Source organism: Podarcis gaigeae, assembly GCF_964106915.1.
Source record: "Podarcis gaigeae genome assembly, chromosome: 1".
NCBI classification, from domain to species: domain Eukaryota; kingdom Metazoa; phylum Chordata; class Lepidosauria; order Squamata; family Lacertidae; genus Podarcis; species Podarcis gaigeae.
Genome location: NC_139678.1, coordinates 6988929 through 7005118, shown reverse-complemented (window position 1 = coordinate 7005118; position 16190 = coordinate 6988929). Strand labels below are relative to the sequence as shown.

Genomic DNA, 16190 nt, shown 5'->3' with positions numbered 1-16190 from the left:
GGAGATAGAAGCCTCGGAGGAAGGGGAAACATGGCGGTTGAGGTCAAGGCGGTGGCCACCCCTCTGCCACCACCATCGCTGCAGCATCAACGTCTCAAATGCTTAATTAATTAAAGTGTCCCCGGATTCATTGAAAAAATCTGGTAACCTTATTGTAAACCGTCTTGAGCACACTGATGTAGAAAGGTGGCGTACAAATGAAACATGAGATGGAATTAAATGAAATAAAGATGTGCTTAAGGAACAGTGGGTGTTTGCATAGCAGAAAGCAGTCCTTTCGTGGACCTTTCCTTCCTGGTTCCATTCCACATAAAACAGACTTTGCCAACCTGGGGCCCTCCAGATGTTTTCGACTATAACTCCCATCAGCCCCATCTAGCACAGCCACTTAATTAAATTTTTAAAAAAATCAAGGGGGGGAATAGAAATGTATGAGAAATTGTTTTGACTGTGAAGAGGAAAGCAGTAAGCAGAACTTCTCCCCACTGCAAGGAACAGGAACTGACATGACGCATGGTGACATGGTGGGAACTGACATGGTGGGAAATAGGAGTGTGCAGCTGTGGAAAAGCTCTGTAGCGAGGAAATCGAGGAGTGGGCTGTGATAAAATCTCCCCGCCTGGAACCAGCCTCACCAAAGCCTTGGCCGCATGAGTGAACAGGAAGCCACTAATTAAAGGAGCAGAAGTTGAGCAGCAGATTTCAGAAGAAAAGGATAAAGAGGGAAATGAAAGGGACAGCAGACCTGGCAAGCCTCAATAGCTGGTGCTGCAATTGCACTGTAAGGCTATATATATAGCCTTACAGTGCAATTGCAGCACCAGCTAAAGGAAACACCCCCCAAAAACCAAGACACAGAAGAAAACAATGGCATGGCCCTCCTTCCTTATATCAAGGGCACTACAGATAAAATTAGCAAAATCCTCCATAAACACAATATCAAAACAGCCTTTTGCACCAACCAAAAAATAGCCAATATCCTCAGAAACCCCAAGGATAAAATCCAGTTGGAAAACCAAGGGATCTATGAAATACCCTGCAAAGTCTGCCCAGCCACGTACATTGGACAAACAAACAGACGAATAAATGCACGTATCGCAGAACACAAGAATGCCGTCAAAAAAGAAGAAAAAACTTCCTCTCTTTTCCAACACATGAAAGAAACAGGACACGAAATTAATTTTGCAGATTCCAAATTGCTCTTTAACACGGAACATCACCACAAGAGAATAATCATGGAAGCCATCGAGATAGAGAAACACCCTCACAACATGAACAAGCGTGACGACACATCCCGCTTGCCAGACATCTGGAAATTAGCCCTCCCCACAAAAACTGACACCAGATCCAGAGGCACACAGAACGCCAACACCAATCAACCACACCAGACCCAAACCCAGACCCTCTCCACAGATGAATTACTGACACCATCCAGTAGCCAATCCATGGTGGCACCTCCGGATGCTGCACCCCCCTGCAATCCCTACACAGATCTGGCTGACACAAGCCACAAAACCACAGCTCGCCCCTATACACGAAGCCAAGCCAAAGCACAACTAAGTGCAATACAGCCATCTTCTCAGGAAAACTCTTCACAAAGTTCAAGAGGTCAAGACACAAAGACTTTAGCAACTAATCCACACCTAATGACCCACCTAAGTGGTACTCAGGATATCACTCAAGAAATCACTCAAGGTATCTCTCAAGTAATTAAGGAACAAAAGAAGAAAAGGCACACTAGCCTGGGAACTTCCTCTCTGCCCAGAACATTGGAGGCTAGACACCACACCCCCTCTACAGTATTTATAGGAACTCAAACATTGAGATCCCGCTCTGTTCCAGTAACAAGAAGCCGAAAGCACCAGCCTGAAGATGACGAGTGAGACCTCGTCGAAACGTCGCCTAGACACCCCAACTTTTACACGGGAAGACACCCGAGGACACCAAAACCTGCATTCCTGTACCCGTGAAAATCTACGAAAGCATATATATATATATATATATATATACACACACACACACACATACACACACACACACACACACACACACACCATATTTTTCGCTCTATAAGACGCACCAGACCACAAGACGCACCTAGTTTTTGGAGGAGGAAAACAAGAAAAAAAATATTCTGAATCTCAGATGCCAGAACAGCAAGAGGGATCACTACACACTGAAAGCAGCAATCCCTCTTGCTGTTCTGGCTTCTGGGATAGCTGCGCAGCCTGCATTCGCTCCATAAGACGCACACACATTTCCCCTTACTTTTTAGGAGGGAAAAAGTGAGTCTTATAGAGCAAAAAATACGATATATATATTTTAAAAGCCACAGAGAGTTCCGGCGGGGGGGGGGGGGAGGTCAAAATGGGAACCACTGAGATGGAACAGTTTGGCAGCCACGTAATCTGGATTTTCTATTTTTTAAAAAAATAAGAATAATGAATGAACGGTGTCCCTTCTACAGAAGACAGAGTGAAAACAACGATTGCATCAGGAATCATTCACAGGAATTATCCTGGGTATGTACAGAAACTGATTCAGGATTTCTAACCCCCACCCCCCGCACCGCCTACAGCTTTGGAAGCTGTAGCTCTCCTGACATGCAGGCAACAGTTACGTAAGCATGTTTATCTGTATCTGTGTCCGGCAATGAGAAAAACAAGTGGGGGGGGGGGTTGCTGGGAGGGAGGGGCTGAGGCCATCCCCTTGGTGTGACCTTTCCCCCTTGTTGGAGCAGATGTGAGATGCAGCAAGTGGTTACATAAAATGGAGAGGAACTTAATGAAATGGCTGCAAATGTGACAGCGATTCATGAAAAGATTAATTACCAGGAGTAAGGGCAAAACGATGCCAGGAACTGATAGGATTGATGCAAGCACCCCGAATCCTGCTGTACCACGAGGACCACAGAATGCAGCCTTAATCTGCTGGCCTACTGTCCCCGCCGCCCCCCTTCTCCAACGACGGAAACAACAGGATTCATTCAGGGAGGCAGGGAGGGTTATGTGTGCTTGTCGCAAGCCAAACATGGATTTGCTCCCCAAAATTGTTTAAAAATAATAATACAGTGGTACCTCGGGTTACATACGCTTCAGTTTACATACGCTTCAGGTTACAGACTCCGCTAACCCAGAAATAGAGCCTTGGGTTAAGAACTTTGCTTCAGGATGAGAACAGAAATCGTGCGGCGGCAGCAGGAGGCCCCAGGTGGTGCTTCAGGTTAAGAACAGTTTCAGGTTAAGAACGGACCTCCAGAACGAATTAAGTACTTAACCCGAGGTACCACTGTAATTAAAAGTCCTTGTGAAAACTCATTAGCCTTTTTGTGTGAATACCTCCTAATGTTTCTGTATGTAATTTTCCCTCATCTACACGTGGTTGCAAAGCAATTTTCCTAATACAATTCCTCAGTGGCGTAGCATGGGTTGTCAGCACCCGGGGCAAGGCAAGTAATTTGCGCCCCCTAACCCTGAGTGAGCCAGGTAAGGGCAGAGAGCTGCGAGTGCGAGCGCACGCCATCCCCCCGATGTTGCGCCCGGTGTGGCCAGCCCCCCCTGCACCCCCCACGCTACGCCACTGCAATTCATTTCCGAGCACAATTCAAAGTGTTGGTGCTGACCTCTAAAGCCCTAAACAGCCTCGGTCCAGTATATCTGAAGGAGCGCCTCCACCCCCATCGTTCTACCCGGACACTGAGGTCCAGCTCTGAGGGCCTCCTGGTGGTTCCCTCACTGCGAGAAGCCAAGTTACAGGGAACCAGGCAGAGGGCCTTCTTGGTAGTGGCACCTGCCCTGTGGAACGCCCTCCCACCAGATGTCAAAGAGAAAAACAACTACCAGACTTTTAGAAGACATCTGAAAGCAGCCTTGTTTAGGGAAGCTTTTAATGTTTGATGCATTACTGTATTTTAATATTTTGTTGGAAGCCACCCAGAGTGGCTGGGGAGGCCCAGCCAGTTGGGTGGGGTAATGATGATAATAATAATAATAATAATAATAATAATAATAATAATTCTGCATATTCACCAATATATGCATCTTTCTGTCCAGGTCAGTGCATTTTTGTACACATTACTTGGCTGGAGAATGGCACTGCAAAATTTGAAGCAGTGTGAATTTCAAAAGACAGCTGTGCTTCAGTTCTCATAGAATCGTGTTGGAAGGGACCCTGAACATCCCTTCCCATCCCATGTAGTCCAGGTGTGTTCAAACTTTTTTCAAAGAGGGCCAGGTTTGATGAAGTGAACATGTGTGAGGGCCGACCAAAGTTGGTGACCTATTTTTTTGAGCTTTTTTTTTTTAAAAAAAAATTCTCCCAGAGTTGTTGGCCTTTTTTACGTTTGAAGTCATTTAGCTTTTTTTAGGATTTTACCCCAGAAAATAAACTGCCGCAGGGGCCACATTAAACCAAACGGCAGGCCGGATTAGGCCCCTGGGCCTGATCTAGTCCAACCCCCTACAATGCAGGAATATGAACCTGCCCCCTTCGAACCTGCAACCTTGGCGGTATCAGCAGCGCACTCTAACCAACTCAGCAAAGTGCAGATTAGATAAATTTGCCTTTAAATGAAAACCGGATCAAATTTCTCCTTTAAGCTTGGCTTGCCCAGTTTTAATTTCATGTTGCTAGACCTTAAGACACCTGCTTCTTGGGAGAAAAGCAATGACAAACCTAGACAGCATCTTAAAAAGCAGAGACATCACCTTGCCAACAAAGGTCTGTATAGTAAAAGCTATGGTTTTCCCAGTAGTGATGTATGGAAGCGAGAGCTGGACCATAAAGAAGGCTGATCGCCAAAGAATTGATGCTTTTGAATTATGGTGCTGGAGGAGACTCTGGAGAGTCCCATGGACTGCAAGAAGATCAGACCTATCCATTTTTAAGGAAATCAGCCCTGAGTGCTCACTGGAAGGACAGATCCTGAAGCTGAGGCTCCAAGACTTTGGCCACCTCATGAGAAGAGAAAACTCCCTGGAAAAGACCCTGATGTTGGGAAAGATGGAGGGCACAAGGAGAAGGGGACGACAGAGGATGAGATGGTTGGACAGTGTTCTCGAAGCTACCAACATGAGTTTGACCAAACTGCGGGAGGCAGTGGAAGACAGGAGTGCCTGGCGTGCTCTGGTCCATGGGGTCATGAAGAGTCGGACACAACTAAATGACTAAACAACAACAACAACAGACCTTAAGAAACCCCTCTGATGGGGGGTGGCATTATTCATATATTTCTGTGCAGGAAAGCCACGTGGAGTTCTTTGTGCAAATAAAATCATCAAGCCAAATTGTACAAGATCCCTCTGTTTCTTCAGTCGGCTCATAATTTATTTCCTCTCTCTCTCGCTCCCTCTCTCCTCACCACAGCTTTCAGATTTCAGTTTTCTAGGATTGCTGCTCTAGGGCAAAACCAGTGATTGTGATTTGAAGAAGAAGAAGAAGTTAGAAATATCCTTTGTGTGTGTTTCTTGATTTCCTCGACTCTTTTTATGTGTGGTGGCCCCGACAGTCAAAAGCACTGTGTGAAACCACAAATTACCCCTGGCGGGGGAAAGGGAATTGAGCTCCATTTTGCAGTAGGATTAGATAAACAAGTTTGACGACAGTTCTGCTTCTGGTTGAGCTTTTCGCTCTTCAGAAAGTTGTATGGCTCTAAGAATCGGCTCCTCAAAGGACCGGGGGATTATTATTGTACAAACACCGCTAATAACTTTCGGAATGGTTCCAGGTGGATTCTGATGAAGGAGAAGCCAGCGAGACATCATGAGGATTTTCCCCCAGACTGTTTAGCGTAAAAAAAATGTGACGGTTTCCTAGTTTGTTTATTTGTTTTTTTAAAAAATGCTGAGGGCAGGATTCAACAACAAGAACAACTTACTATTATTATTATTATTATTATTATTATTATTATTAACAATAATAATATCTCACCCATTCAGCTGGGTTTCCCCAGCCACTCTGGGCAGCTCCCAACAGATTAAAAACAGAATAAAACTTCAAACAATAAAAACTTCCGTAAATCAGGGCTGCCTTCAGATGTCTTCTAAAAGTCAGATAGTTGTTTATTTCCTTGACATCTGAAGGGAAGGCGTTCCACAGGGCAAGTACCACAACTGAAAAGGCTCTCTGCCTGGTTCCCTGTAACCTCACTTCTCATAGGGAGGGAACCGCCAGAAGGCCCTCAGAGCTGGACCTCAGTGTCTGGGCTGAACGGTGGTGGTGGAGACGCTCCTTCAGGTATACTGGGCTGAGGCCGTTTAGGGCTTTCAAGGTCAGCACCAACACTTTGAATTGTGCTTGGAAACGTACTGGGAGCCAATGAAGGTCTTTCAGGACTGGTGTTATATGGTCTCGGCGGCCACTCCCAGTCACCTAACCAGTCGACTAAGTTGTTGCTTGTGCGGAACAAGGTTTGATCATACAGTAGGGCTTTCCCTCCCTCTTCTCCCCCCACTGCTCTGGAGTGTTGGGAGAATCCCCACCGCACATGCAAGGAGGAGGACAATGTCAGGGAACTGCCATCGGAGCCAGAGGGAGAGGGAGGGCTCCAGAGGGATTACGGAGAGCGTCCCAGGAGGGAGAGAAGCAGCCCAGCTATTGGGGAAGGAAATCAGCGTAGCACCAGTGGAGAAGGGGGGCAGATGGGGGAATCGGAGAGGAGGCTCCATGACTCCTCACCGGAGACCATCGGGGAGAGCACGGGTCCTCCGCTGCCCACACCCTCCCTGCGCAGAAGGCTTCCGCGCAGGGAGAGTAGGCGGAGACTAGGCATCAAAGAGCTTCTTTGCTGGAAGAAGTTCAAGAAACGCCCACCGACGGATTCTGCCAGCGACTGAGACAGCCGCGGGTGAGTGGCTGTCCGGACAGAATCGGTTTCACCCAGGTAACTCAGCCAGGTGTGGCGACGACTTACGCATGAGCAACCCCTAGAACCATTACAGACAAGAAGTTCCATTGTTCAATTGCTTGTGTGCAAGCCCCACTTAGCACCACACTGAGTTCCACCCTTAATTTCCACAATTTCATAAAATATATCAAAGCTGTGTACAACAAATAATGAACAGCCTTGTAAAAAAAACCCCACAAATAAGCCACTAACAAATTTCTTTCTTTCTTTCTTTGCAAAAGCCTAGTGGAATAGAAGAGTTTTCAGCCAGCATTTAGGAACTGAAGACCCCTGCTGATTCTCTGTTGGGTCCCTTCCAGCACTGCTATTCTATGATTCTAAGCATTCCACAAGTTTGGACGAATAACAAGGAAGGCTCAGTTTCATGTTGACCTTAGGTGTGCCTCACCAACTATGGGGACAGCCAAAGATGGTCCTACAAGTGACCTCAGTGATCAAGCTGGGATACAAGAGTTCAAGCGGTCCCTAAGGTATCCTGGACCTAAATTGTTCAGGACCTAAATTGGTTGCAGGATATCCTGACATCTTCATCCAAAGCAGCACCTCTGGTGGTGACCTCATATGTCCTCAGTTCTCAGTATGCAGAAGATCTTGAGTTCAGTTCCTGGTGTATCTGCTTAAAGGACCTCAAGCATTAAGACTTCAGGTCAAGCTACATATTTTGTTGGTGCTCTCAGTGTTAATATTTGCTTTTTAAAAGTCACCAGTTAGGATCAGAACTACAGTGGGTGCATGTGTACACAAGACTTTACTTCTGTGTCACAGCCACAGTCCAGGTCACTCCTCTGAAAGATGTGTACTTGGAAGCTTCCACCACCTCTAATAGCAGCTTCAGGGGAAAACCTGGATCGGGGCCATAGAGCAGGTGTGGGGAAGGGTTAGATGCCCCTCCCATCACGTCATGGTCCTAATCCAATGGCCCCTCCCATTCCATGCCTGCTTCTAGAAAAAGCAAATTATGTTGGGAATTCCAGATTCAGAGATATGATAAATAACATCTACTTGGAAAGAAATGAAGGCAGTGAGAGATTTTACTTTCTTGGGCTCCATGATCACTGCAGATGGTGACAGCAGTCACGAAATAAAAAGATGCCTGCTTCTTGGGAGAAAAGCAATGACAAACCTAGAAAGCATCTTGAAAGGCAGAGACATCACCTTGCCGACAAAGGTCCATCTAGTTAAAACTATGGTTTTCCTAGTAGTGATGTATGGAAGTGAGAGCTGGACTATAAAGAAGGCTGATCGCTGAAGAATGGATGCTTTTGAATTATGGTGTTGGAGGAGACTTTTGAGAGTCCCATGGACTGCAAGAAGATCAAACGTATCCATTCTTAAGGAAACCAGCCCTGAGTGCTCACTGGAAGGACAGATCCTGAAGCTGAGGCTCCAATACTTTGGCCACCTCATGAGAAGAGAAGACTCCCTGGAAAAGACCCTGATGTTGGGAAAGATGGAGGGCACAAGGAGAAGGGGAAGACAGAGGACGAGATGGTTGGACAGTGTTCTCAAAGCTACCAGCATGAGTCTGACCAAACTGCGGGAGGCAGTGAAAGACAGGAGTGCCTGGCGTGCTCTGGTCCATGGGGTCACGAAGAGTCGGACACGACTAAACGACTAAACAACAGCAACAACAACTTGACCCTAAGAACATAGGGAGATACCTTATACTGAGCCAGACCTTTGGTCAGTCTAGCCCAATTGATTGAACCTGGGAACTTCTGCAGGTAAAGCTGATGTTCTACCACTGACCTATGACCCTTGGCATTGTCCCCAAACCGAGCCAGAATGAGGGTCAGATAACAGGCACAGAACCTTCTCCTTCCTCATCTTCATTCAAAGCCCCGTGCCAGTCCTCCAGGTTGCAGTATGGCAATCTTCATACCCTTTCTATGTTATGAATTTGAAGATCTCCACCTACATTGTTCACTTTTATTTAACAGATTTCAAGGCTGGATTTGAACAGGAGGAGTGCAGAGCAATTTTTTATATATATATTTTTAAATGTCTTTCTGATAAGATCTTGGCTGCACTTGTGCTGCAAAGATGCTTTGTGGTTTGAATCCATGTCTTGTCTCCTGTAACTTGATATCTCAGCCATTGGTTTGGAAGGGCGAGACACCCTTTAGGGATTAATCATCAGCACCAGGTTATTGTTGCCTTGTTCAGATTCCCCCGTTATAATCTCATCGCTGTTGTTGCCGCCGCCACCTCCTTCCTTCAATTAATTAATTTCCACTTCCCCTGTGCCAGGACATTTCTTGAGTGTATCTTGTTTGGAAGAGATGAACCGTCACACACTTCATTAGCAAGGTGTAAATGATCGGAGAGACCCTCTCCACCCACCTGCTTAATTGGGTTAATGACGACTCTCTGTGGGCATTTGTTTAAAGCAGTGTTCTCCAAGGCTCCCTATAGACTTCATCCGTGGCTGTTCAGGAAATCTAGGGAAGAGTTTTGAAAGGATGGGTTTACTTTTCAAGTGCTGCGCTTGTGTAGGTTTCTCAGAAAAAGATCATGGTGACATTACCTGCTAAGAAAGGTCTTGGGCACCTTCTGTGATGAGAAAATCTCTGCTCGATAACCTTTTTGAAATCAGGAGCAAACTATGCATTACACTGTGAAAGGCTGGGCTGGATGAATCCCAAGCTGGAATTAAGATTGCTGGAATAAATATCAACAACCTCAGATATACAGGACACAACCTTGATGGCAGAAAGTGAGGAGGAATTAAAGAACCTTTTAATGAGGGTGAAAGGGGAGAGCGCAAAATATGGTCTGAAGCTCAACATCAAAAAAATGAAGATAATGGCCACTGGGCCCATCACCTCCTGTCAAATAGAGGGGAAGAAATGGAGGCAGTGAGAGATTTTACTTTCTGGGCTCCATGATCACTGCAGATGGTGACAGCAGTCACGAAATAAAAAGATGCCTGCTTCTTGGGAGAAAAGCAATGACAAACCTAGACAGCATCTTAAAAAGCAGAGACATCACCTTGCCAACAAAGGTCCATCTAGTTAAAGCTATGGTTTTCCCAGTAGTGATGTATGGAAGTGAGAGCTGGACCATAAAGAAGGCTGATCGCCGAAGACTTGATGCTTTTGAATTATGGTGCTGGAGGAGACTCTTGAGAGTCCCATGGACTGCAAGAAGATCAAACCTCTCCATTCTGAAGGAAATCAGCCCTGAGTGCTCACTGGAAGGACAAATCGTGAAGCTGAGGCTCCAAGACTTTGGCCACCTCATGAGAAGAGAAGTCTCCCTGGAAAAGATCCTGATGTTGCGAAAGATGGAGGGCACAAGGAGAAGGGGACGACGGAGGACGAGATGGTGGGACAGTGTTCTCAAAGCTACCAGCATGAGTTTGACCAAACTGCGGGAGGCAGTGGAAGACAGGAATGCCTGGTGTGCTCTGGTCCAGGGGGCCACGAAGAGTCGGACACAACAACATGCATTACACACAAATGCATGTAAACGAAACCCCTCTCTCTGGGGCTACTAAAATGGTGCCCCCAAGTGACCTTGAGGACATCTCCTGAAACCCATGAAGCCTCACGATCTCCCCTACTACCCCTCCTAAAGTACATAGAGGTAAAGCAGGAAGTTGCAAAACTGCCACTCCTTCCTCTTTCAGCTCTATGCACTTTCAAAAGATGAGACCAGCAGCTGAAAGGGGATTGACTGAGAAGCTAGGATTTGGTGAGACAGGAAAATGGACTGGCAGGGGGGAAGTGGGCATCACCTCTCTTCTGTGACAGGGGTGAGTGGGTGGTGCCCATAGCTCTCTAAAAAGTTTCTAAGTGGAATGCCCAAGTCTGGCCGTTCTTGCTCTTTGGGATATAATTTTGATCAGAGAAACAGTTTGTGGAGGTGGGCCACTGTTTAGTTTGTGGTATGTTGGAGGCGGAAAGGCAGGGCTGGAACTGGGATGAGAACTGTTGCCTCAGCAATGAATCAACTTGGGCTGGGAGCTTATATGTTGTTGTTTAGTTGTTTAGTTGTGTCCGACTCTTCGTGACCCCATGGACCAGAGCACGCCAGGCATTCCTGTCTTCCACTGCCTCCCGCAGTTTGGTCAAACTCATGCTGGTAGCTTCGAGACCACTGTCCAACCATCTCGTCCTCTGTCGTCCCCTTCTCCTTGTGCCCTCCAACTTTCCCAGCATCAGGGTCTTTTCCAGAGAGTCTTCTCTTCTCATGAGGTGGCCTAAGTATTGGAGCCTCAGCTTCAGGATCTGTCCTTCCAGTGAGCACTCAGGGCTGATTTCCTTAAGAATGGATAGGTTTGTTCTTCTTGCAGTCCATGGGACTCTCAAGAGTCTCCTCCAGCACCTGAATTCAAAAGCATCCATTCTTCGGCTATCCACCTTCTTTGTGGGGGAGCTTATATAGGAGTTGGAAATTGGATACCTTTCCTTTTGCAAGTTCAAGTGTTTTCTGCTACTGGAAAGCCACCACTTTATACCATCCTTTGTGTGTGTCATTGCATAGAGTGACTGATCATAGAGCAAGGTAGTGCCTAGAAGGATCCTTTCCTTGCAGCAAGGAGCTTCTCAGTCTCTTTATGATTCGGCTAAGTAAAATTCCAAAAGCGAGTAAATATCCCCCACCTGCTTAGAACTGGACTTCCCCTTTTATATAAACCTCCCCGTCTTTCATGCTGAAGGAACCTTCCTTATCTGAAGGCGTGCCCATGGCTAAGAATGCAGTAATTGCTCCCTTTGCACTACAGCTTCCTCGTTAAGCATTGTCCTGCGCTGTAACATAATCAGGACCTGATGGCTCTGTCTCAAGACTTTTGCTTGCCACACCGTCATTATTATGAAATGAGCATGCAAAGGAAACAGGTGGGCAATTCGATCTCTCCAGAAATCTTCCCGTCTGAGGAACGTGGGAACGGTGGGTCTGGCCGTGGGTTACTCAGGTGTTGTGTAAGGTGACCCTGCAGTGTTCTTTTCAAGGGGATTTGAACAAAGGTCTTAATGCCACACCCCAAACCTCAGCTATTCACTTTGCCTGTGTGCACAGGAGGAGTCAACATTCTCAAACTCTTTATTATGAATCACTTTTCGGGGTTCCTGTACATTGCATCCAGCTGGATTTCTATGAAGCCGTACAGGGATTTTTATTATTATTATTTTGTTGTTGTTGTTGTTTAGTCGTTTAGTCGTATCTGACTCTTTGTGACCCCATGAACCAGAGCACCCCAGGCACTCCTGGTCAAACTCATGCTGGTAGCTTCGAGAACACTGTCCAACCATCTTGTCCTCTGTCGTCCCCTTCTCCTTGTGCCCTCCATCTTTCCCAACATCAAGGTCTTTTCCAAGGAGTCTTCTCTTCTCATGAGGTGGCCAAAGTCTTGGAGTCTCAGCTTCAGGATCTGTCCTTCAGATCAATTCTTTGGCGATCAGCCTTCTTTATGGTCCAGCTCTCACTTCCATACATCACTACTGGGGAAACCATAGCTTTAACTATACGGACCTTTGTTGGCAAGGTGATGTCTCTTTTATTTTTTTATATTATTATTATTATTATTATTATTATTACTACTACTACTACTACTACTACAGTGAACTGGAGACACCTGGATAATATTCACACTGATCACCTGAGAAGTGCTACTTTGTCTCTGGGCTTCCAAACGGCAACCCTAACACCTGGTTCAGTGCCACAGGAAGGGATCGCATGTAGACCCATGGCAGAGCACATGCGACGCATCTAGTGGGTTTGGGGTTCAATCCCTGGCCTCTCCTGATAGCAGACGATGGGGAAGACCTCTTCCGGAAATCCAGAAGGACTGCTGCCTCTGAGGCTGTTGCTCCACATACAGGACACCATCTGAGTCCTCTCCAGCTGTTCCAGCTGTTCACAGCCGATCCCCTAACATGCCAATTATTGGATTGTTGGCACTCAAAAATCTGCCCCTCTTCCCACCCTATGCTATATTAAAATAATAGGATTATCTCGAGAGATATTAATGGAGAGCACTTATTGCCTGCAGACTTCACAATTTCCATCCTACCTTTCCCTCCACTCCTTCCCATAAAGACTCACCTGTCCTCCTCCTCCTCCTCCTCCTCCTCCTCCTCCTCCTCTCTCTCTCTCTCTCTCTCTCTCCCTCTCTCTCACTCTCGCTCTCATTACTCAGACTGGAGCTGCATTCCTGCTTTCAGTACCAGGGCCAAGTCTTCAACTATGTAAAGGAATGATAAAGGGGCAAAATAACTTTGAGCCATTTGTGGGGAGTGATGGCCCCAGGCTCCAATGGATTTTCATTTGATTAGACACATTGGTAGAGAATTAGGGCGGGTGTTGGTCATGGTTACTGTATGGAGCATGCATGTTCAGGAGCAGTAGGCCTCTAAATTCCTGGACAAACCACATGAGAGGCTTTGTTTGCTTCCACACCTTGCTGAAGGGCTTCCCAGACTTTCCGTATGATCTAGCAGGATTCTTCATGGATTCTTATGAGCACATGCAGTGTGGTTTTTTTCCATCACACACAAACATCCCAATTGACTCCAGGCTTATCGCACTTTCCCAAGCTCAGGGTGGATGGCAAGTCAGAATCTTAGCACATAGTTGTAACTTTGAGAGCTGGACCATAAAGAAGGCTGATCGCCGAAGAATGGATGCTTTTGAATTATGGTGCTGGAGGAGACTCTTGAGAGTCCCATGGACTGCAAGAAGATCAAACCTATCCATTCTGAAGGAAATCAGCCCTGAGTGCTCACTGGAAGGACAGATCCTGAAGCTGAGGCTCCAATACTTTGGCCACCTCATGGGAAGAGAAGACTCCCTGGAAAAGACCCTGATGTTGGGAAAGATGGAGAAGTGGAAGACAGAGGACGAGATGGTGGGACAGTGTTCTCAAAGCTACCAGCATGAGTTTGACCAAACTGCGGGAGGCAGTGGAAGACAGGAGTGCCTGGCGTACTCTGGTCCATGGGGTCACGAAGAGTCGGACACGACTAAATGACTAAACAACAACAATAAATTCCCTTATGCAAAAATGTTGAGACGGACAATGAGAAGAAATAGCTGCCCCAAGCTCACATTATAAATCAAGGCAGAAGTAAGATTTTAATTCAGTCTTTCCCCATTTTGGGGAACCCACCAGTGCCTTGCGTGACTCAAAATTGAGGTTAGGAGGGGACCCGAAGTTGCATTTGAGTAGGAAAGACTTGGAACACATAGCATATTCCACCTGTGAAATCAATTCAACTTCATAGAATCATAGAACTGTTGAGTTGAAAAGGATCACAAGGATCAGTTAGTCCAAACCCCTGCAATTCTGGAATCTTTTCCCCAATGTGGGACTTCAAACCACAACCCTAAGATTAAGAGTCTCATGCTCAACTGACTGAATTATCTACCTATCTCTATATCAGGTACCCCCATACTCAGCCCTCCAGATGTTTTGGGACTACAACTCCCATCATCCCTAGCTAACAGGACCAGTGGTCAGGGATGATGGGAACTGTAGTCCCAAAACATCTGGCGGGCCTAGTTTGGGGATGCCTGCTTTATATTAAAGCCAGCATTTAAAACAAAGTTCTCCAAACTTTTCGTGTTGGTGACACACTTTTTAGACATGCATCATTTCATGACACAGTAATTCAGATTTCCTAGCAGACGAACCCCTTTCCACCCCTGGGAGGAGCACAGGGAGCATTCGTGTGACACACCTACACACTAACGTGTCATGACAAACAGTTTGGAAAGCTCTGATTTAAAATATGAATTCTAGGGGGTTTCTTTTCAGCCCAATACTGGTGTGTAATCTAATTATATTTGGTGTGTCTGTTTATCTTAAAACAGACAGTGGCCTTTAAATAAGTGTGTGTATTGCCAAAAAACCCAAGGAATGCATTTTCATTTGTTTGTCTGACAACCTGAATGATGTGCAAGATCGCTAACCGTTTCATAAGTAAAAGCTATCATTTTGAGAAGGAATAGCCACTTCAACAATTTTTTAATTTTATGTTCCCTCTTCCAGTAACACCTCGGGAGCAAAACAGCCTTTATAAATGAACAGGCTTGCTGTCAATGTCGTGTTGAGATGGATTAAGGTTAGCTTTTCTGCTTTTCACCACAGACTGAACATGGGTGCTGACCAGTTAAGGAGCTATGGCTAGGAGCTGATTAAAACAGTCGAGAGTTTCCTCTCAGCCTTAAGGAAGGCTGCGGTCAATCTGGCCAAGGTGACCAGGAAGAGAAAACTCACCTTGGCATGCTTGCGATGCTGTTTGTTTTTTCCTCAGTCGTGACCTTGACCTCGCTTGCTCTGTTCTCAGTGTGTCCTGCCAAGGATGTGTCAGGAGGGAGAGAGAGAGAGAGAGAGAGAGAGAGAGAGAGAGAGAGAGAGAGAGAGAGGAAGTTTACACACCTGGCAATGAGAACTTCTCAATGTCATGGCAATTAGGAAAGCAGCACCAGAAGAGGAGAGAGGAAGAAGGAGAAGGTGGGGGTGGAAGAGGGAGGTGAATAAAACTCCAATACATTCTTTCAACATTGTTCAGTGATCTGGTTTCAATGCGGGGAGCACTGCAGATACTTGAGGGATGCGAACATGATCGTGCTTTGAGAACCACCCTGACACAGTGGCGTAGCGTGGGTTGTCAGCACCTGGGGCAAGGCAAGTAATTTGCGCCCCCTAACCCGTGGAGCGTGCCCCCCAGATGTTGCGCCCGGTGCGGCCGGCCCCCCTGCACCCCCCACGCTACGCCACTGCCCTGACAACTTCTAACAGCCAATGCGGTGTTGTGGTTCGGGAGACAGACAACAGCCTGCAAGACCAAGGCTCAAATTCCCACTTGGCCACAAAGCTCAAAATTTAATTTTTTATTAAATTTTACACAAATATCTCCAATTAACAACTCCCAATTAACATATTTTTCTCTTTTGGACTTCCCTCAGCTTCTCTGACAATCATCCATATTTAAATTTATTATCTAGGCATTCCCAAAATTAATATCGCCTTTTAAAATACCTTTACAAACATATTTGCATTCTTGCAATATTCCTTATTCTTTCACAAAGCTTCTTTAAAACCCACTAGCGTTGTTTGTTCATCACACACACTCTTCAAATACTCAGAAATTTTTCCCCAGTCCTCTAGGAACTTGTGATCTCGTTGGTATCTTATTTTTCCAGTTAGTTTGTCCAGTTCTGCATAGTCCGTTAACGTCATTCTCCATTCCTCAAGAGTCAGTAGTTCTTCCTGCTTCCACGGGCCAGCTGCTCGCTCTCAGAGCCAGTGTGGTGTAGTGGTTAAGAGCGGTGGACT

General features: G+C 46.2%; 1 protein-coding gene across 1 annotated transcript in view; it reads left to right on the top strand.

Annotated features, from left to right (window-relative positions):
* The window catches only part of TMEM260 (transmembrane protein 260), a 412749-nt gene that overhangs the window by 144415 nt on the left and 252144 nt on the right, over positions 1-16190 (top strand). The gene's annotated exons all lie outside the window — the stretch shown is intronic.